We start from the raw sequence: 22,325 nt of genomic DNA on the forward strand, positions 1-22,325 counted from the left end.
GATTTCACTAAACAATTTAATACACTCAGAACCATGTATCCTATGCACTTCTGGCCAGAGCTCCCATGAATCCAAACCTAACCTAAGACTCAGAATTTCACGTCTCGACGGCTCAGACACCATAGGTTGGATCTTCGAGTTCATCAAATTATTTGTTTACCATAATACACTTAAAATTGATCGAGTCAAAATCATGTTTCTCTACCTAAAATTGGTTGTTTAACACCGCCAAAATACTAACATGGCATGGGTTCCGGCCAAATAAAATCAAATGACTTGCAACAGCAAAACCAATACATTAGAATTTGGTGTATTTTTATTTAACCAATATATTAGGGTTGATCCAGACAAAAATCAAATCGAAACAAAAACATAAGAAATCTAACAATTTGAATCAAACCTTCATAAGAATCAAAACGAAAAAAATGATTGAAACAACAAATCGAAACCGAAACAACTAATCGAACCAAATGAAAAAAAGAGTTAAGGAGAGAAGAAATGTAGAGCTTACCTGAGAAAGGAGAAAGGAAGGTAACGAAGAGTCTGAAGAGCTGATTGGAAGAAACGAAGAATCGAAACAACTGATTGCCGAACCTGAAACGATGAGAAGGGATGAGAAGCGAGCCTGGAACCTGGAATCGATATTGAAAAAGAAATAATTTCAGAAGAGATGAGAAGCGATGAACCTGAAGCGATTTTGAGAAGCGATTTTGAGAGGCGATTTTGAGAGGCGATTTTGAGAAATCTGGAAATCTCGAACTGAAACAATTTCAGAAAGGTTTAGGGTTTTTGTTTTCTGAAACGTGGGAATAATAGGTAGCGTGGAAGCGAAACAATTTCAGAAAGGGTAGGTTTTATTTATAAATTATATTTTAATTCAATTTTATTAATTTACCTAAAATTTTATTTTATTAGTTTATTATATTGATCTTAGTTTATAAATTTGAGTTTAATATAATTTTTATTAATTTATAGTTTTATTTTAAAAATTAAATTTTAGTTATAATTTATAGTTTTATTTAATAAATACTTTGATCAATTAACTTTATTTTATTAATTTATAATATTAATTTGTTTTATAAATTTTAGTTTAACATAATATTAGTTTTTGTTTATTAATTTTTAAATTTTATTATTTTTTCAATTAAGTTTTAGTTTTAATATATATTTGTATTGGTTTTTTAATTTATAGTTAAGAATAACTAAATAACCAATTATTTAAAACAATAAAAAAATTGAACGAAATTGGTGGAAGAATTGAAAAACTTTCGCACTAACATTAACGTCGGCCAAAGCCGTCGCTACCATGAAATAATAATAATTAAAAATAATAAACTAAAAGGAGGCAAACGAAATAGGATGGAGGGAAATGAAAAATTTCACACCAAACTTAGCGTCGGTCAAAGCCGCCGCTATATAATTTTTAAAAACAATAAACGAAAAGGAGGCAAACGAAATTGGTGGAGGGAAATGAAATTATTTCGCACCATCATTAGCCTCGCTTGTAGCCGTCGCTACCATTTAAAAAATTAATCCATTAAAATAATAAATGGAAAGGAGGCAAACTAAATTGGTGGAGGGAAATGAAAATATTTCTTATGACCGTTAGCGTCGGCTACGACCGACGCTATAGTTAAAATTCTGGAAAAAAAGTAAAACAAGTGCTTTTTCTTATGGAGCGTCGGTTACTATAGACGCTAAGCCAACACTAGTAGCGTCGGGGTCGTGGCCGACGCTAAAAAATTGCAGCTAAAACATGATTTTCTTGTAGTGTACCCCCTTACCCAGAATCTCTCAAAGGTCTTTTTTCTGTTTCTTTTATAAACCTTTCCTTCATTGGATAAAATAAAAGGTCGGTGGCGACTCTGTAAACTTTTTCAAAAGTGACGCGAAAGCGTGCCGATCGACAAAAAAGAGTCAGTTCACGTATCCCACCCACGGAGGGGTATGGCCCGAAAGGACGGTCCACAGAACTGGCGACTCTGCTGGGGAATACAAATTCAAAATGTTTTCAAAAGGGGTTACCTTTAGAGTATAGATCATTTCGATGTTTTCAATTGTTTGATCTGATTGCTTTACTTTTCACAGGTTTGCTTGGGTACTTTGCTTGTGTGAAAGATTCTAACCCGAATCTCGAGATACCTTAAGTATATGACAATAGACCAAGGAAACTGTACGGCATGTACCGATACGGTTGATCTGGTAGTCATCGTTAGTGTGATACTTTGGTTTATACTGATGTCCCTTGAAAGCGATCAAGGAGTATATTAGGCTTCCGAAGTGTCATTAACACTAATTTGTCTTAGAACCTTTTAGTTGAACTTGACTTGTGGCCTATTAAGTGGCTAGCTTTGAAATTGATCGAAGCTAGTTATCCTCGAGGAATATTCTTGATCGGCCGTCCGAGCGCCGTATTGAGATGTTGTCTCCAAGGATCATAGAACCCGAATACTATTCTAGGACAGGTTTTCAACCAACTCAACTTCAGAGGGGAGGGTATCACCTATCAACCTCATGCAAGCCTTTAAACCTAAGGCTATTGTTTGATTTGTTTTTGTGTGCCACATGTTTGCATCATAAACACATCATTTTTCACTACACATTTCAAGGATCAAAGAGTTTACTTTTGTTTTTGCAGGTAATGGCTCCCGCCACCAGAGATTACATCCGAATCAATATCTCAACGGTGCCATCTGAACTCAAAGTCTTGGTAGCAGAATTCCCCAGGAATGCTCAATTCACTGAAAAGCATGGTCACCTACTCCATTTGGTTACCTCAAAGTTTGAAGAAGACATGATACGGGTCCTGTTCCAGTTCTTCGACCCTGAACATCATTGCTTCACATTTCCTGATTACCAGTTGGTACCCACTTTGGAAGAATTCTCTGAATTAATTGGATTACCAATCCGAGATCAATTACCTTTCACTGGTTTAGAAAGAAAACCAAAACCTGAAGTCATTGCTGCTGCTTTACATCTGCAAAAGTCAGAAATCAAATCCAATTGGGAAACAAAGAGTGGAGTTGAGGGTTTGCTTGCCAAATTCTTACTGGAAAAGGCTCGACTACTGCTAGAAAACAAAAGTTATCCAGCTTTTGAAGAAGTTATGGCTCTTTTGATCTATGGGTTGGTTTTGTTCCCTAATTCCGACCAGTTCATAAGTGTACACATCATCAACCTTTTCCTAATTCGCAACCCGGGGGGTACCAACATTGCTGGGAGACATCCTACACTCTCTACACACTCGTACCACGAAGAAGCGAGGAACTCTCATGTGCTGTATACCACTGCTGGCTAGGTGGTTTACATGTCATCTTCCCCGATCAGTACTGAGAAATGAACAAAGAGCACAATGGTCTTACAGAATCATGTCTTTATCTCATTCAGATATCCGATGGAACAACTTCTTTCAAAGAGACATTACTATCATTGATCATTGTGGAGAATACCCTAATGTGCCACTCCTTGGCATTAAAGGAGGTATCACTTACAATCCCTCTCTAGCTCTACGCCAATTCGGATATGCAAGAAACAACGGTCCTCATGACATGATTATCCGTGGCATTGTGTTTGATTACGAGAATGATTCTCACAGACACCGACGAAGATTCATACAGGCTTGGGACAGTGTCTATAGAATAGAAAGCAAAACTCTGGGGCAATGGAATTCTATTCCTATGGAACTTTACCTCAGATGGGTGCGTACTCATGCTCAAAAACTCATGATGCCCTATCCCGCTGTTCTACCTGTGACTATCGAATCAGAAGTCGAAGGTTACGAACCTCAAGTTATTCTACACCCGGATATGCCAACTGACTTGGAAGAGTTGCAAAAATCCTGGGTTCAACTCAAAGAGGAAAGAGACACCTTCAAAGAACACTGTCAGGACTATGAGAGAAGGCTATTCGAGCTCACCAGACAGCTTCAAGAAGAACAAAGAATCAACGCATTCCTGGGGACAAAGAAAAAGCACCCACGGGAGACCTGAAAGATCATTTATTTTATTTTCTGTCTTGTAAGCCCAAATGAGGCAAAGAAAAAAGAATAAATTGATTAACTAACGTTTGTTGCTTCTTTAACAAATCTAGACTCTATGATCCTTGAAAACACATGCATACACATTGCATACACATTGCATACACATTGCATTTCATACATTGCATTTCATACATTGCATTCATATACATTGCATACACATTGCATACATGGCATCCAGTCATACACATTTCATAACAGGTTCTCATGACGGGTTTCTCATCTCTTCGCTGTTTATTTCAGTCAGAAGAGATGGAATCTAAGGCAAGCATCAAGAATCTCGAAGTACAGAATGCCCAAGTTCAAGTGGCAATTCTGGAACTGGCAAAGGGGCAACAAGAGCTGAAAGCCCTGATACTCAAGAAGAAGAAGAAGCCCAAAGAATCTGCAGGCTTGAGTTACCTGAGAAGGAAGATCAAGATCCCTGTCAAAAAGATCAAAAAGCCACCAATCCCTGAAATAGTCGGTGATGGTGAACAAGAAGACAATCAAAGCAACCAGGGTTCTGCTAAACCCTCTCTCTCTTCAAATGAAGAAGAAGATCATTCTGGAGACGAACAGGATGATGACAAATACCAACAGTTGGAGGATCGTATGAAAGCTATGGAAATACAAAAAATACCTGGCTTAGATTTCAATGATCTGGGACTCGTGTCGGATGTTGTCATCCCTCCAAAATTCAAAGTTCCAACCTTTGCAAAGTATGATGGAGTTTCTTGTCCAAAACTACATTTGAGATCTTATGTGAGGAAGATACAACCTCATACAACAGATAACAAATTGTGGATTCACTTTTTCCAAGAAAGTCTGTCAGGTACACAACTCGAATGGTACTACCAGCTAGAAAATACCAAGGTTCATACTTGGGAAGAATTAGCTGCTGCTTTTTACAAACAGTACCAATACAATGCTGATCTTACACCCACTCGTACTCAATTGCGAGGCATGTCTATGGGACCAAAGGAAAGTTTCAAAGAATATGCACAAAAGTGGAGAGATATGGCTGGAAGGGTTCAACCACCCTTATCTGATCGCGAACTAGTCGACATGTTCATGGGCACTTTAACTGGCCCATTCTATAGCCATTTGCTGGGAAGTTCATCATCAGGTTTCACTGACCTAATACTGACCGGAGAACGTGTCGAAAGTGGCATTCGAAATGGAAAAATTCAAGTAGGATCCTCCTCTGGTACTACAAAAAGGCCCATCAGAAATGAGGTCAATACAGCGCAAATTCAGACAAGTCACAAAAGTGATCAGCATCAATCTGTAGGGGCAGTTATGATCTCCGCATCTGCACCTCAAAAAGATCAACAGCCAAAATATACGCATCGACCAGATGCACCAAGAAGAACTTTCACCAAAATCAACATGCCAATCTCTCAGGCATTGCAGCACTTGCTTAAAGCGGATCTGATCACATTAAGGGGTCCTCCGAAGAATGTCAATACTTCTTCTCTGAATTATCGCCCTGATGCAACATGTGCCTATCATTCAAACTGTCCAGGACATGACGCAGATCACTGCTGGGCCCTGAAAAATAAAATCCAAGACATGATAGATGCTGGAGAAATTGAGTTCGATCCTCCAGAAACTCCAAATGTCATCACAGCACCTATGCCAAAGCATGACAAAACTGTTAATGCTATCATAGACACAGTTTACATTTATGATGTGAACGAAGTATCAATTCCACTCCTCGAAGTCAAAAGAAAGTTCATCCAAGCTGGTTACTTTCCAGGTTGTGATCCCGACTGCTTTTATTGCTCACGCCAACCCAATGGTTGTGAAAATCTAAAGATGGGAATTCAAAAACACATGGATCGCCGTATCATTATGTTTGAGAGGCTCCCTTCTATGGACATGTTGGGCAAAGTCTTTGCCAACGGGATAAGAATGGAAGACGTCTCAGTGATCTCCAGCTTACCATTCAAAATCTCTACCAAGGCTCCATTCAAACTTTCTGCTACACTCAAAGTGGCATCAGTAGTCATTGCTAGACCAACTCCATTTCCATACTCCTCAGACAAAGCTGTCCCATGGGGATATGACACTAATGTTTACATTCATGGAGTTAAGCAGGATCCCTCGACTAAAGAGGACGCAACACTAACTACTTCAGCTGTAAGTAACATTGCAGGCACTAGCAAGATCACGAGAAGTGGAAGAATCTTTTCACCAGAAATTTCTCCAAATATTGCTGCTAGTCCAATCCAGGTTCCAATTCCTATTCCAGATATCAACACTCGAGGCAAAGAGCCACTGATCGAACCAGTTCAAAATCCGGTAGAGATCACTGCTGAGGATCCATCAAAGCAAGAGATGGACGAAATATTGAAAATCATCTGCAAAAGTGATTACAATATTGTCGAACAACTGGGGCATACTGCTTCAAAAATCTCAATGTTATCTCTGCTAAAATATTCAGAAGCTCATGCTAAAGCTCTAATGAAGTTCCTTCAAGCTGCGCATGTGCCTCAAGAAATCCCAATCGACCAATTTGAGAATTGTGTCGCCAGTCTTACAGTGCCCAATGGTCTTGGTTTCTCTGATGTGGATCTAACTCCTGCTGGAAGAAATCACAACAAGGCCCTGCACATCTCTATCGAATGCAACGGCACCACTCTGTCTCATGTGCTAATAGACAATGGTTCCTCTCTAAACGTGTTACCAAAGGTAATACTGGAAAAACTTGACTTCAAAGGAGTTGTGCTACAACCAAGTGATGTGGTTGTAAGAGCCTTCGATGGGTCAACAAGAACGGTGTACGGAGAAGTTAAGCTCCCAATCAGAGTGGGCTCTCAAACTTTCGATGTTATCTTTTCCGTAATAGACGTTCTTCCAACATACTCCTGTTTACTAGGACGCCCTTGGATACATGGGGCAAACGCTGTAACTTCTACCCTGCATCAGAAGTTAAAATACCCAGTAAAAGGAAAGGTTGTCACAGTCTATGGCGAAGAAGAATATATGGTCAGTCACTTGAGCAACGACAAGTATGTTGAGATGGAGGGCGAATCCATCGAAACTCCGTATCAAGCTTTTGAGGTTGTATCTCCAGATATCTCTACCACCAAGCATATTCCTGCTACTCCAGCTACAACTATGGCTTCTCTCAAAGATGCCAAAGCCATGATTGAACAGGGTGATCGCACAGTATGGGGACAACTCCCTGATATACCCTACAAGTCCGACAAGCTAGGTCTGGGCTATAATGGTGAAAATCAAAAGAATGATCAAAATCCTCGCTCTGAAGGGTTAATATCACACTTCGCCAGCCAAGAAGTAAACGCCATTGATGATGAAGGGACATACTTGAACCACATCATTCAGCCATATCCAGACGAAATTCCACCCATTACCATGGGAATGTGGGATGCTGTGGGAGGACCAAATGACGGTTACAACTACCAGTATATCACACCTCAGAATTCTTACATTGCTCTGGAAGATCTTACTCCAACAGAAGAGGGTAATCAAAATGACGGAAGTATCACAAGTCCCGTCACTCAGCAATATCAAAATCCACCCAAAGAAGTATGGGACACGCTAGGAGAACCCAGCGGCAAATACGACTATATGGTGAAATATTCCGCTCCTCCGAGCTTTTCAACTCCCATCAAAGACATTGTCCCGACTGGATGGGACGAACAGTACGACGACAACTTCGCTCTTGAAGAAGCCAGGAAGATGCCAAACAACGAAGGTTATTTTCTGTCACAGTACACTCCTTATCAGGATGCACAAGTCTCTATTCAAAACATCATTCCTACTGCATGGGACGGCCTTATCGAGCATCTCGCTCAGCCAATAGAGGGACCTCCACCTGGATTCTCATATCCAACAAATCATCCAACTTATCCTGAAGAATTACCTACGCATTTTCCCACTAGCGGAATCAATGCTACGGAAGACGAAAAGAACAACTGCAACTGGAACAGCTAGGGTGCTCCCTGCTAACAACGGTGGATTGAACAACTGGAAAGCAGAGGATGTGATCTCCTTTGATCAGGAGTAAATGCCATTTCCTGTTTTCTTTGTGTATATTGTGCAAAGATAAAAGTGGTTCCTGAACAATCGAACCATGAGCTTGAAAGCCGTGTGCCTTAGCACAACGGTCCTTCTACAAAAAGGGTTTGTCATATCATGATTATGTGCATTCAATAAAATCATGGGATGCTTGCATGTTCAAAATTTTGTGATCCTTTTTCTTTCTTTATTCGCTTTCAAATAGCTATGTTTTTCTCTTCATACACACTCACATATCTACCATGCAGATTCACATACACGCTGGATCCAGTCAATAACGACTCTGCTATTGCCCGTCATGACTTTGAAAATCCGATCTACCAAACTGAGGACGAAAGTGAGGAAGATTGTGAAGTGCCAAGAGAAATTGCAAGACTTCTAGAACAAGAAGAAAAAGCCATACAGCCTCATGAGGAGCCGATTGAGGTCATCAACTTGGGCAGTGACGAAGAAAAGAAAGAGGTCAGAATTGGGGCTGACTTAGAAAACAGTGTCAAGCAAAGACTGATTCAATTGTTGCAAGACTACGCCGAGATATTCGCCTGGTCTTATCAAGATATGCCTGGCCTTGACACGGACATTGTAGTTCATCGCCTGCCAATCAAAGAAGGAAGCACTCCGGTCAAACAGAGACTGCGAAGGAGTAAGCCTGATATGTCAAAAAAGATCAAAGACGAGGTTGAAAAACAATTCAATGCCGGATTCCTAAAAGTTGTAAGTTATCCTCCTTGGATAGCTAACATCGTGCCTGTACCCAAAAAAGACGGGAAAGTCAGAATGTGTGTAGACTACAGAGATCTGAACCGGGCAAGCCCTAAAGATGATTTCCCTTTACCGCACATCGATGTACTAGTTGACAATACCGCACAATGCAAGGTATTCTCCTTTATGGACGGATTCTCAGGGTACAATCAAATCAAGATGGCACCCGAAGACATGGAGAAAACAACCTTCACAACTCCCTGGGGAACCTTTTGTTACAAAGTAATGCCCTTTGGTCTAAAAAATGCTGGAGCTACCTACCAACGAGCAATGGTAACACTATTTCATGATATGATTCATCAGGAAATAGAGGTGTATGTCGATGACATGATCGCAAAATCCAACACCGAAGAAGAACATTTGAGTCATTTACACAAGCTGTTTGACAGACTCAAGAAATACAGATTGCGACTGAACCCGAACAAGTGTACCTTTGGAGTAAGATCCGGTAAACTCTTAGGTTTCATCGTCAGCAGTAAAGGTATTGAGGTTGATCCTGCCAAGGTCAAAGCCATTCAAGAAATGCCTATACCCCGTACCGAGAAACAAGTCAGAGGATTCTTGGGACGTCTAAACTACATAGCCAGATTCATTGCCCATATGACTCCTACTTGTGTGCCAATCTTCAAATTACTGAAGAAAGATCAAGTGGAAAGATGGAATGACAAATGCCAGTTAGCCTTTGATAAAATCAAAGAATACCTTCAAAAACCGCCAATCTTGTTACCTCCTGTGGAAGGCAGACCTCTGATAATGTACCTAACTGTGTTAGAAGATTCAATGGGGTGTGTACTCGGACAACATGACGATTCCGGTCGAAAGGAGCACGCAATCTACTATCTTAGCAAAAAGTTTACCGATTGTGAAACAAGATACTCACTACTCGAAAAAACTTGCTGTGCCTTAGCATGGGCGGCTCGCCGACTAAGACAGTATATGCTAAATCACACCACTTTCCTGATCTCCAAGATGGATCCAATCAAATACGTGTTCGAAAAACCTGCTCTCTCTGGAAGGATTGCAAGATGGCAAATGATCCTAACAGAATATGACATTCAATACACTTCGCAAAAAGCAATCAAAGGAAGTGTGGTAGCTGATCATTTAGCTCATCAAGCAGTAGATGATTATCAGGCATTGAACTTTGACTTCCCAGACGAAGACATTATGCTAGTCAATGACTACAAACAACCAGGATCCCGATGGACTATGGTTTTTGACGGAGCTTCTAATGCGCTCGGCAATGGCATCGGAGCTGTGATCATTTCCCCCACAGGAGGTCATACACCCTTCACCGCCAGATTGTGTTTCAATTGCACCAACAATATAGCCGAATACGAAGCATGCATTCTGGGTCTCAAAGCTGCAATTGATCTAAAAATCAAATTCCTTGAAGTCTACGGAGACTCGGCCTTGGTAATCTACCAAGTCAAAGGGGAATGGGACACAAAGCACCCAAATCTAATTCCATACAAAGAACATGTGTTGAGTTTGATTCCTTACTTCGAGGAGATCACTTTCGAACACATCCCACGCGAAGAAAATCAACTAGCTGATGCCTTAGCTACCATGTCATCCATGTTCAAAGTCAATTGGGACGACGAAGCTCCTATGATCACCATTTACAGGCAAGACGAACCAGCCTATTGCAATGAGATCGATACCAAACAAATGGAAGACAAATCATGGTTCCATGAAATACAAAGGTATCTCGAAACCCAGGAGTACCCTGAAGGGGCATCTATTAACGACAGAAAGTTTCTAAGGAGATTTGCCTCCAAATTCTTCCTAAGCAATGGAACTTTGTACAAGCGCAACCATGACTCGACTTTACTTCGTTGCGTAAACAAGAAGGAAGCAGAACAAATCATGGAAGACATACACAATGGTACCTTCGGTACTCATTCCAACGGACATACAATGGCTAAAAAGATCTTGAGAGCAGGTTACTACTGGTCTACCATGGAGACAGATTGCCATCATCATTCCAAAACTTGTCACAAATGCCAGATATATGCCGACAAAGTGCATGTACCTCCAGTTCCATTAAACGTTCTGACGGCTCCTTGGCCTTTCGCAATGTGGGGTATTGATATGATTGGAGAAATCAAACCTACTGCTTCCAACGGACATCGCTTTATCCTGGTCGCTATTGACTACTTCACAAAGTGGGTAGAGGCAGCTTCATATGCTTCTGTCACCAAGAATGTGGTAGCCAGGTTTATCAAGCACAATCTCATTTGTCGGTACGGCATCCCCGAAAGGATCATCACTGACAATGGCACGAATCTAAACAACAAAATGATTACTGAACTCTGCACGCAGTTCCAGATCAAACATCATAATTCTTCTCCATATCGACCAAAGATGAACGGCGCTGTCGAAGCCGCCAACAAAAACATCAAGAAAATCATACAAAAGATGACAGTAACCTACAAAGACTGGCATGAGATGTTACCTTTTGCTCTTCATGGTTATCGCACATCTGCGCGTACTTCAACAGGGGCAACTCCATTCTCGTTAGTCTACGGTATGGAAGCAGTTCTCCCAATCGAAATCCAGATTCCTTCCTTAAGGATCATGAAAGAAGCCGATCTAGACGAAGACGATTGGATTCAAACTCGATTCGACCAAATACACTTGATCGATGAGAAAAGACTTGCAGCTATCTGTCATGGCCAGCTATACCAAAAGCGCATGATCAAAGCATTCAACAAGAAAGTCAAAAGTCAAGCATACCAAACTGGTGGCTTGGTTATCAAACGCATCATCTTACCACAAGGTGATCCCAGAGGCAAATGGACCCCCACCTACGAGGGACCATTCATAATCAAGAAAATATTCTCCGGCGGTGCCATGTTGCTTACCACCATGGATGGCGAGGATTTCCCACACCCTGTGAATGCGGACATAGTCAAAAAGTACTTTGCTTAAAAAAAAAATACAGCTCGCTAAGTTGAAAACCTGAAAGGGCAACTTAGGCAAAAATGAGCGTCTCGGTGGATTGAAAACCCGAAAGGGCGATCCAGGCAAAAATTAGAGACAAAACAAATACAATCCCGGTAGGCTGAAAACCTGAAAGGGCAGCCTAGGCAAAAATTAGGGAATAAAGCATACAACTATGTCCCGCTCAGCTGCCTACTCACCGACAAGGTTCAACACCTCAAAGACACCGATCAGTCCAATCACTTTCTTCCAACAAGTGAGGGATGAGATGCTCGAAGACAGATTGGCAATAGCAGAATTGAAACTTGACTGGATCGTTCTCACATAGCTATTTCTTTTCATAAATACTTTTCAAAACTTTCTGACAATTTCCTACTTCTAGGATTGTTGTCTCCCTATACTAATCCGCCTATCACGGCACCTTTTCAAAAATCAATGCAGCTTATAACTAACATTTTTTCTGTTTTGAATACGCGAGCATCCCAATGATATTTTGAATGAACATATGCATTTGAATATGATTGATGTTTACCAGGAAAAACAGGAATAGCATTCCGGACATGTCCCAATTATTTGGACATTATCCTAAACCAGCATCAGAAGGAAGTTTCCCCAATGGAGACACATTCCTCAACAAATCCCTCAAAAAGATTTTTCTTTCGAAAGAAGTCTTATTCCCCAGCAGGGTTGTTCCAGATTACTGTCTTCAGAAGGTGTGATCTCCGCACCCAAACTTGGTCAGATAGTGCATCGGAGGATTATGCATCTTCCTCATTCCCACTCCAAAGGGCGTCACAGTCCGAACTCTCAAAACTACTGTTCATCCCCGAGCAGTAATCAAAGATCCTTCAATAGAACATCCTGGTTCTCAAAGAATTTCCCCAACCCAGGGTACTCAAGCGAGACAGAAGATCATCAACAACCACGATGCCTTCACTTCCAAATGGCTAGCAGGGATTTATTTTCCCAATCACAATGCCTTCATTTCTTGACGATTAAGCTGGGATTTATTTTCCCAATCAGGAGCTTGACACGCTCTAAGCTGCATAAACCATGCATCACATTCACACTCATATTCACATTCACAATCATGCATCATACGCATATTCATACACAACATAACTTGCATATTTCTCCTCTAGCTCGAGGATCTCATATCATACATGCATCATAGACATCGCATATTATTAACTTGATTTTTCAGGTAGACAGATGTCTTCAGCAAAGATGTTCTCACTCACATGCTGTGTTCATCCTGAATCTTATTCAGACAAGCAGTCCTTTCAGATACAATCAAACCAAAGATTCACTCTGAAGAACTCTCATTCTCAACTCATTTATCATCTAACATTGCTAGTCTAAGGCGATACCTCAGACGGTTCCAGAACGATCTAGCATTTCAGATCTAAGGCGATACCTCAGACGGTTCCAGAACGATCTAGCATTTCAGATCTAAGGCGATACCTCCGACGGTTCCAGAACGATCTAGCATTTCAGATCTAAGGCGAAACCTCAGACGGTTCCAGAACGATCTAACACTGCAGATCTAAAGTGATACCTCAAACGGTTCCACAATGATCAACTTTCAAATCCTTCATCAAGATATAATCAACAGATTCATTCTGATGAACAAACCATCAACACATTGTCCAGGTGGCATCCGAAAGCCCATCTCAGGTAATGTTTCAATCTGCCAACAACATTTCACAGACAACATTCAAATGTAACTTCCAACATCTCTGCTGATCAAGGTAAGTGCAAATTTTCAGGGCATCTATTTATTCAATCATCTTCTACCCTCAGATTTCAGACAATCTCTTCAGGTTTAAGAAGATTGAATAGGGGCAACTGTTATACCCCAAAATTTGCCCACTTCTTTTTTCAGGAAAGTTTCAATATGAAAATTAAGAGTCTCATATAAACATGGATTTTTTCAAAATATCCTGACATATGAAGAACTTGGTTTTCAGAATTTTTCTTACACAGTAACTTGGCTTACAGTGGAATTTATTCTTACGCAAACGCCAAATACTGTTCCTTACTTCACAAATACTATTTATTTATTTTACAGATAAATAGTACTAACACAGTTCATGCAGGGTTAAATCTTTTTGCAGGCGCAAAAGCAGGAAACTCACACTATACTGGTAACAATTGTTTTTGGTTTCCCACTAACTTTTGTACTATATTCCATTATTTTCAAAATCTTTTCAAATCTCTTTTTCAAAAATCAAATCTTAACTTGTGTGTTTTCTGCCAGTCAAATATTTCTATTTCTGTGCAGTAAACAATTTTCAGGTTATTATCGGTAATTTTGCCCGCATACCGTAAATATCAGTTATTTATTATGTTTCTGTTTCTAACAAGTCATGTAAATAAATTTTCATGCTTCACACAAAACAAAGACAAAAATAACAACAAAAAAGAAAAGAAAATTAACTTTGACAGTTGACTTTTTCACTTTAACTGCTGCTTCAGTACACGAACAGTCAGTTGACAGACAAACTGCAGACAGTACAACTCTCAGTGTTTTGTACAATCAATCAAATCAATCATTCACAATTCAAATTTTCAAAGATTTTTGTGTTAGAAGTCTTCTGAATATCACACGATTAGCAGAAACTCAGCACTGCACAAAAATCAGGTACGCTTAACTGCCTCCTATACAGACAGTCCCTAATCAGGGTTTTTCTTGTTTTAACAGGAGCAACAAGTTTTGAGAGCTCAAGTGGATTCCATATACATCCATACATCTCAAAGTACCATCATACAAATTTTCAAACTTCAATTCACTCAGACGCACCGTCAGCAGCTCAAACAGTCAACAGACGACCCGTTTGACCAAAAAAGTCAACTGACAGTCAAAAATGAAATTTTTTGTCAAAATCCATATTTTGTCAAAGGATTCAACATTTGATCATTGGATGATCACAATTCATCAAGGAAAGATCAAAAATCAACAAAACCCTAAGATTCAAAATTAGGGTTTTTGCCTGAAAAGTCAACTCAACTTTGACTGATCATAACTCTCTCATCCTTCATCCAAAAAATGTCAACCAAAGCTCATTTTGAAGGAAATTCAATTATCTTTCAAATGCAATTGATCCCATGGTCATAGCATTCACCATTTGAAAAATATGGCCAAAGACATTACAGGTCATTTTCAAAGTCAACAAAAAGACACTTTTTTCAAAAGGACACACAAGGAGAACCAAATATCATTTTGACATGAGACCAAAGACATTGGTTAGAGGACTCTTTGAGGTTTCCAAAAAGTGCAAGATCTCCTTCATATGACAAAAATTGAAGGATTCACACCTTGTTGAAGTTGGCTAAATTTTGGGAAAATGCATGAAATCAACATTGCTCAAAAATGTTTTTTTTCCAAAAGATGCCAAGTTTTTATGGTCCAAACATCTTTGCCATGTTACTATGGGCCTCCCACGACCAAGACAAAGCCCACATCTATATTATCCATTTTTGACATAATTTTATCTTATTTTAAGATTAAAATTAAAGGAAAATTGCATGGATAATTGGTGGCTTGATCTCCAAGCATGACTCACCTCCAAAGTATTCAATTTTCTGCAGAAGATTGATGCCCAAGGCAAGAGCATTGAATGTAGTCAAGGCTTGGTCAAAAATTCAAAGTTTTTTATTATTAAAGAACCAAAACTTTCAACAAAGGCAACCAAGTTTCTTGCTTCACTTCCAAGCAGCCTATGGGCTATAAAAGGAGCAGCATACCTCCACAACAAGGAGACACACGAAGAGATAGCAAGAGAATAGCCACAAACCTCTCAAAATTCTCAAAAAATCTCCATACTTTGTAATTTTCAAAATCAATTTTCCAATCAATATTAATACAAACCAAGCATTCTAATCATCTTCTCAAAGATAATAGAGTAAGATTGAACTTTAAACACAGGCCCATGAGAGTCGTATAAAGCATATAATACTCTTCATGTACATATGAATTTTATTTTCGTTTTTGTATATGCAACTGATTTCAATGCTAACCAACCATCCTATCATGCTCATAAGGTCCTATGCAAATGATCTGGGCCTTAACATGCCAACTCCCACGTGAGGATAGCCATATGCCATTAACATAAGCTTATGAGTGTTCATACTTTAACATCTTCGAACCTATAGCTATGAGCATCAAACCACGAAACTAATGACATATTTGGATTCAGGGCATCATGTTTAGTGGATCTGGGTTGTTTTCATATGTTGCTAACGTGTGTTCTTGCAGGTTTGGGAAGCTACCGAAAATAACGTTTTTGTATCGTGAAATAGAGGGGGTTAAAAACCCCCGCTATCTGTCTGAAAAAGTGCATGGGACGGAGGTTGAAGACGACCACGCGTCCGAGCGTGGTTCGTCAGTCAACTTTTCAACCTTCTCTCCTCTGTTTCCATTGGTCCATGCAGGCGAGGGTGGGGACCAGTCTGACTTTGGTCTCCCACTAATCCCATACCTTGCTTTAATCATGTGCTTCATGTGACCTCAGATCTGAACCCTTGGATCAATTCAATCTCCAATCCAACGCCTCACACACGCAGCTACACCATGCTCCCTCAGTCAACTTCCACACTGAATAAGTATCCTTTTTTATTTTCTATTTTATTTTAATTTCTTTGATAAATTAATTAAAAATAGTTTAAAAACTTCCAAAAATTCCACAAAAAATATTTTAAACTTCTAAAATAATATATTATTTTATGAAACAAAAATATTTTATTTTTCTTCAAAATTTCAATATTTTTCATAATTAATTAGTATGTATTTGTATATTTGCTTATTAATTATTTTAATTAGTCAAAAAAATCATAAAAAAAAAATTGTTCTTTGTGTTAAATATTGTTTATATATCATAAACTAATTTTGTACATATTTAGGATAATTTTCTCTTTAAGTTTTAATTATTTGTGTAATTATTTGCATAATTATGTTTTGATTAACTTAAAATATCCAAAAACAAATTTCAAAAATTCCAAAAAAATTAGTTTTGTTCTAAAATCAATTAACAAACATTTTGTACATATTTTTAAACTTATTTGCTAGGTTTAATCATATTTCCATCTTTTCTTTATTTTAAATTAATTAATAATGCATTAATTATATTTAAAATAAATCACAAAAATACAAAAATATGCCTTTTATTTCTTGCAATTTAAAATTCCTAGATAAATGTATAGGATGTCAAATTCATGTAAATAGGCTAGTTTACATTTCCCGCACAATCGATGTAATAGCGTAGATTTACTTTCTGCACTTTACATTTCCGCATTTTAATTTCCAGCACCCATATAAACTGCGTGTATGTCAAAGATAAAACTGAACCGTCAGATCACTAACTTCAAAGATAAATATCTGAATTCAATCACAATCACATTTGCACCTCCTAGGGTAACCCCTTTTCACTCTTTTCAAAATCAAAGTTACATTTCTACTGTTTCGAGTACAAAATCGAACCTTTTGTTTATATCCGACGAATGGATAGATTTTTAAAGGGAACAAGGATAAAGACCTCCTAACTCAGGGTAGACCTCCTAGTTTGCTTGCTCAAAATCAAAACAAACAAAATTCTCATACACTGTTGTTTTTTTAAAACGAATTTTCCAAAAGACAATATTTTGTATACATCCAAACACGGATCATTACAAAATTAACGATCTTTTCAAAACATCTTTCGAAAGATAAACAAGCATTTGTATATATCCGCACAAGGATCATTACAAATTCTATTTGCAAAGGTATTTCAAAAACACAGGTAAAGCATTCCGAATCAATTGAAAAGTAAAGCAAATGAGCTAAGCAAACTAAAGAGCCCATGGATAACCATGGATACAAAGGGTGCTAACACCTTCCCTTTGTATAACCTACCCCCTTACCCAGAATCTCTCAAAGGTCTTTTTTCTGTTTCTTTTATAAACCTTTCCTTCATTGGATAAAATAAAAGGTCGGTGGCGACTCTGTAAACTTTTTCAAAAGTGACGCGAAAGCGTCCGATCGACAAAAAAGAGTCAGTTCACGTATCCCACCCACGGAGGGGTATGGCCCGAAAGGACGGTCCACACATAACACATATGAACATGATCTCATGTTATCGACAACTAATCACATACCTCGTACCAATACGATAACATTCACACAACACATCATCATGATTTATCATGTACTAGTTCACAAAACCATTTATGAAAATCAACCAACCACTACTACATCCTACATCATTAACAATTACAACCAAGCACTATGATTATTTACCAATCATATCGCGCATATAAACAATTATGTGTTTTCATCAACAACACCTCATAACCAATTAATAACAAGCTAACCAAGCCTATGCTATCATATAGAATATCCAACTAGCTTCCTAACACTTCGAACGGCGTATGAAACGGAGCTACGGATCAAAGTTACAAGGTTTCAAAGTTTGGATAATTGAACACACTACACAACTCATCACTTGATCCTAATAAAAATAATGGAATAATTCATCCTATGAATCATTTAATTAGATAATAATATAGTTTATTGCGTTAGCTTTCCAACGCTTCGAACGGCGACAAAATCGGAGTTACGGTTCAAGAGTTACGAAGTTTCAAAGTTTTGGAAAAACAGAAAAAGCTGTCGTCCGCTTCAGCTCCGCTCAGCGGACCTCCGCAGAGAATTCGTGCAAAAGAACCTCCGCTCAGCGGACCCACCTCCGCTCAGCGGACCTGCGTAAACCCAGAAAAAACCAGAACGAACCAGAACGGTTCCAGGCCACTTATACCCACCAAAACCACTCCAAAACATCATTATAACACCAATACAACACATACAAACCATAGAAACAACCTAACATCAACCTTTTCATGGTTGATTCATCAATCTATCTCAAAACCTAACATTTTATTCAAACTCAATCAAGCCATGGAAAAGGAAAACAAACATGATCAATCACCATAACACAACAAGGATATCATTTAATCATCATACAATCATTCTCAAACAAACTTAAATCAAACAAAGACCACACAAGAAAATTGTGGAAATTGGAACAAGAAGAACAAGAACAAGAACAAGACTATAAGAATCATACATCCAAGATAAATTAGATTCACCCCCTTACCTTGCTATAGCAACGATCGGAACTCGATTCGGTTGAGAATCCTCCATTTTCTCTTGTTTTTCCCCTTTGCTCTTCTTCTTCCTCTCTTCTCTTTCTTTCTCTTCTTTTTCTTTCCATCCCTTTCCCTTCTCACAATATTTCTTTCTTATAAAGAAAATATCTACCCCGCGGAAATGACCAAAATGCCCCTACGCTCAAATATCGTTCAAACGCCCCAAAACGCGGAATATTACCTTAATGATATTTCTAGTACCAAAAATATGAAAACCTTCAATTAAATATTAGTCCGCCATCCCGAACTAATACCGGCTGAAACGACTCCAAAAACGGTAAAATTCCAATAGATGTCACAAACGTCCAAATCAAGTATATACTTATTTTTCCGAGCGTTACAACTCTCCCCCACTTAGAAGATTTCCGTCCTCGGAAATATCCCAAACACAAACGAACTTGGATACGCTCTTGTATCCGGCTAACCAACTATTAAGCCACGGAAGCAACGACACAATCAGCACCAACAAAGAATCACTCTAGCTAAAAGCCAAACAACCAAAACACAACAACGACAACGAGATGCAATGCCCATACAATGCACTCATCGACTAACACCAAAACACAAGAAATAATCAAGACACAGACAGAAACCCGGTCGCACAACATCCAAACAACCATGCCCAGACATAGCAGTCAAACATGTAACCAAAACATCCAGTGGTCTTATAATTCCTACCACATCCACTGTCCATAATTTGAACTCTAACAATTCATACACATACGAACCGCGTCATTTCACGCTCCTGATGCGCACTCTGATTTCCCACAACAAACAGATTTACCAATTCCATAACCATCTTCCAGCTCCTTCTAGTATTCACCAGAAACTCATTGTTCTCTCTTAACATACTCAACCTCTTAATATGCTGTGTCAGCTTGCACACTAGACAAAAGTCTTTGTATTATCCAATTCAAAGGTAAAAGCTAATCCAAACATATCCTTGTTTCACAACACAAGCCCTCATAGATCCTTAAGTGACTAAATCGTCCTCTCAGTCTGACCATCCGTTTGAGGATGATACGCCAAACTCAAACGCAACTTCGTACCCAAAGTACTTTGTGAACCCTATCAAAATTTCAAAAATAAACCTCGGATCTCAATCTGAACAATACCTTTCGAAACACCATGCAAACAAACAAACCAACAAACAACTTTATCAACATACCACTCGCCAGTACTTCCATCGGTTAATCCATTCTTGTCGAAATAACGTGAACAGTTTTCGTCAATATATCCACAATGACCCAAATCGCCTCACAATTACTCGACGTCCTCGGCAAACCAGAAACAAAATCCATAGAAATGCTATTCCACTTCTACTCAGGAATGGATAACAGTTACATGAAACCAGACGACTCCTGACAAGTCAAACACAAATAAACAAATCCCTTCATATCCTTCTTCATTACCTTGCCACTAAAAATGACCTTCTCAAATCTTGATATATCTTAGTAGCATCAGGATGAATACTCAAATCACTATGACGCACTTCATCCAAAGTCCTCTTTTCAAATCCGAACATCACCATCTTTATCTTTGACTAATAAATGTCATCTTATCAACCCATTCAAATCCGATTCCTGACCTTTTCTAATCTCATCAAGAATACCATAAGTAAGCTTTCACATATAAAGCTCAACACCTGAAGAAGTCACTTTACGAACCAAAATCAAATCTCACAACTGTTTCAAATATCACAATACTCGAATCATCCACATAGACGTATGCAATGGTTTCTCATATTCAACTCGTTCTGATCAAACGAATACTTCAAACTCTTGTAGTCACTTACACACACAAATCTCGATCCGAATAATTAGTGCCTTCAAATTTCCCAAACAGAAATAACAACTGCCAACTCTAAATCTGGTGACAGATAAATCCTTTCAAAAATCTTAACTTGCATAAAAGCATAAACCACCACTTACCCCTTGAACATTCACTTCACTCAACCAAAAACACACACAAGGAAACTTAGCAAACAACTTCTTCTTCCCAACACGGACAAAACAATTCTCAAATACTTAGCATGATCATCTTCACACTGATGATACCTATACCTCAAATCAAACTTGCAAAACAAACAAGCTCAAACCAACTTGATCCATCAAAATATCAATCCTCGAAAGTGGATACTTTTCCTTAATTGTCACTTCTCTCAATTGTCTAAAATCGACACAAAGCCTCGTAGAACCTTCCTTCTTAACCAACAGAACACGTGTACTCTACGACGACACACTCGAACGAACAAACCTCTTCTCAGGAAATCCTTAAGTCGACTCCTCAACTCTTTCAACTCAAAAGATGGCATCCGATACGGAACCCTCGACACAACAATAGTTCTAGGAACTAAATCCGTCAAAACAGAACTCCAAGACAAAATTCCTCTTTTCGACGATGAATCAATGAAACCTTCAAGAAACACTTATACAAATGCACAACTATCCGCAATTCCCACAATTGCTCTTTCTCAAGGACATCTAAAATCGTCGACAACATAAACAACGTCGTACCACCTTGCACCGACTCATTCACTTCCAATATTATCAAACTAGCCAGATAAGCCTATCACGTCCAATACGATCCCGTCTACTATCAACAAGAGATTAAGGGTGATCAAGTCCTCAATTTGTCAATAGGTAGCCGACAATCATAATAGAGTATAAACTATCAGTACTAACATTAATAATATTCTTTTCCAACTTTTTCTCATAGCACAGAAGCACTATGATCCCATAATTCATAAATCTCCCAAGATCATCTGAACCAGCTAACACCGACGTCAAGTAGCTACGTACCAAAACACTTCTAACAATATCTCAAAACAAAATACCTGAGATCCTACTCATCTCTTCGTACTCCTAATTCTTACTCGAGTTCCAAAACGTTTCCAACAACGTCAATAACTCCTACAACAAAGTCTACCACAATGCTTTCCTAAATCACTGATCCAACAAAGACACCTCACGCAAGGCTACTCAAACAACAACTTCACAGTCCATCAGTAGCGTCAGAGCATCACAACTCTCTAAATTCCATTCTTTAGAATTAACCAACATCTACTCCGTGACACTCCAACTTGATTAACAACCAAAGTCTTAAGTCCAAGTCACCTTCACTTCAGAAAATAACAAATTCCAACAACACTAGTACTGCTGCCCTCAGTAGCATACTAACATCTTGCAACTGAAACATATCCGAGAAGCATATCTTCTCCCCCACTTAGCTTCAAACCATTCCTGCACACAACCGGCTAGAGGCACAATAAGTACTGACAGTGCTCCACACACTTATCACGTACTGAGGAATTAAACACATTAGACAACACTGGTCGGACAGACCGACCTGCTCTGATACCACTAATGTAACA

Source organism: Vicia villosa, linkage group LG2 (assembly GCF_029867415.1).
Source record: "Vicia villosa cultivar HV-30 ecotype Madison, WI linkage group LG2, Vvil1.0, whole genome shotgun sequence".
Classification (NCBI taxonomy): Eukaryota; Viridiplantae; Streptophyta; class Magnoliopsida; order Fabales; family Fabaceae; genus Vicia; species Vicia villosa.